The sequence below is a fragment of the Carlito syrichta genome, unplaced genomic scaffold (genome assembly GCF_000164805.1).
Source record: "Carlito syrichta isolate Samal-C Ts95f unplaced genomic scaffold, Tarsius_syrichta-2.0.1 Scaffold309768, whole genome shotgun sequence".
NCBI lineage: Eukaryota > Metazoa > Chordata > Mammalia > Primates > Tarsiidae > Carlito > Carlito syrichta.
The window spans coordinates 505,082-507,565 of NW_007253864.1; positions in this window are offsets into that span (position 1 = coordinate 505,082).

Genomic DNA, 2,484 nt, shown 5'->3' on the forward strand with positions numbered 1-2,484 from the left:
TCCACTCACCTCAGCCTCCCAAAGGCACGGTATTACAGGCTGAGCCACCGAGCCCGGCTGCAAGTTGATTTTTCAACTTCAGAAGGCAAAGATAGAATTTTCCCTTGGCTCTTACAGTTTGGCATCATAATCAGGATAATCAAAGCTCCACTCTTCTGAAAGCCACAGTTAAGAGAATCTGGGATGTGTTAAACTGGAAAAAGTGTAAGAATTTCTTACCAGCCAGGTTCTTGGCCTCTCTCTGTGCAATTCAGTCGAGCAGATGGTAAAAATCACTGTTTCCTCTTCAAAATTTTGGTTAATGGGAGAAATGACTAATCTTGGTGTAACAACTCTGGTGTGCTTTTAGGTATTTTGTGGTATGAATACTCATATTATTTTATCCTTTTCCTCCTCCCAAAATAGTCTTTCCTCTTTTCTTTGCCTTTCTGTGTTGTTCTTTCATAAAGAGGGGTATGGATTAAGGTTTCTTCTTGTCTTATTTTATATCCTTGAGAACTTGGCTTATACCCAAGTGGAACACTCTCTCTTTCTTGGTCTCCACCATTGCACACAGGGGGAAGATGTGATTTTCAGGTCTCATCAGGTGGCCAGTCTGAAAATGGCTGGGAACTCAAGACTTTTTGTTCTGAATGTGTTAAGGTCTCAGGAGAGTTTGTCTATCTTAACCTGTTCCTGGGAGTGAAATATTTTTGGCTAAATAAATGACTTGTTTTACTGTTATTTGTGATCCTATTTTGAGTAAGTGTTTTAAACTTTTGATATTTTGTAAACTTTTAAAAATCAAAATTTCGAATTTTAAGTTTAGACTTTTGACCTCAAATTAACTTTTTGGATATTAAACCCCTGGAAGTCCAAGAGAGGTTTATTTAGTATGTTGAAATCATATAGGAAGTGTTGTCAAATAAGAAATGGTGTTTACAGCCGGGCTCGGTGGCTCAGCCTGTAATCCCGCGCTTTGGGAAGCTGAGGTGAGTGGATTTCCTGAGCCCGCGGGTTCGAGACCGCCTGGGCAACTTGATGAGACCTTATCTCTACAATAAATCAAAAAAATTAGCCGGGCGTGGTAGCGTGCACCTGTAGTTCCAGCTACTTGAAAGGCTGAAGCGGAAGGATCGCCAGAGCCCAGCAGGTCGAGGCTGCGGTGGCTGGGAGCGTGCCACTGTACTCCAGTCTGGGCGCCAGAGTGAAACTCCAACTCAAAAAAAAAAAAAAAAAAGAAATGTTGTTTAACTTTCTTTGAGTTATATTTATATAAATGTGTTATGAATTTGTGTTCCAAAATTATATGAGATTCCTAAAATTCTGATATGTCTTGGTATATGCTATCAGTAAGAATTATAATTATTATATTACAGTGTTTTATACCACAGAAATAACTAAATTTTCTTGTTATCTGTATCTTTACCATGGCTATTCTAAGACTTTTGTTATCCCCAGACAATTATTGTTTTACTTTGACTCTTCACAAAAAGCAATTTATAATCAGTTACAGTCCAAAATGTGTTTCTTCCTTAAGGAAATTCTTGGAAAAAATGCTGACTAATTACTTTGAATACAGGTTTCTGATCACTCTGAAGATCACATCATTAGGCTAAAAAAAAGATAAAAGAAAAATCTTCCAGCTCATGAGTTCTTCTTGAACTCATCATTAAAAAGCTGATGAGTTCAAGATCAAAAATTATTACATGAAACTAAACTAATAGAGGGCTAAAATAATTTTTATGGCTTTTTGTTTAAGGCATTGCTGATTGCTTTTATGTTTTATTTTCCACAGTCAGAAAAACACTTTTTCTTTTTTTCTTTTGAGCTATTTATAGCTCACAACAAATTGGGTAAAATACACTTTTATAAACAAAAGTTAAAGCATTTATCTTTCTCTCTACTTGAGTTCTCCAGAATTTGGAAAGTACTTGTGAGCGTTTTTCATTTATGGTAATTTTTGCATAATTTCAATAAGAAACTTTTATTTAATAACAGGACACAATTGGAGACAATAGTTATTTTACCAAGACTTTGATTAGAATGGTGTATTTTCAGATATGACCAGACTGCTTTGAGGAATTGAGGTCAACTTTATAGAGCTGTCAAAATGTCCCTTTAAAAAACTGACCTGTACCTTGTCTATGCAGTTCATTTATAAGATTCCTGACCTGTAGTAAGTAAAAAGTGTCATTTTCTCACAGGCCCAGCAACCTGAAGTTATGTGAGAAACTCAAGGAAAGAAGAATTTATACATTTTGCACAACTATTGCAAACAGTCTAACAGCAAATCTTGCCTTGGTTTTCTAGCTTCAAAAGTTTTAAAAGTCTAATCTGAGATTTCTTATGGAAAAGTTCCAGCCAGGTACAGTGCCCCATGCCTGCTGTAATCCCAGCACTTAGGAGGCTGAGGCAGGGGGATCGCTTGAAGCCAGGAGTTTAAGACCAGCCTGGATAACAAAGTGAGGACAAGAAAGGATGGGGGGGAGGGAGGGAAAAGAA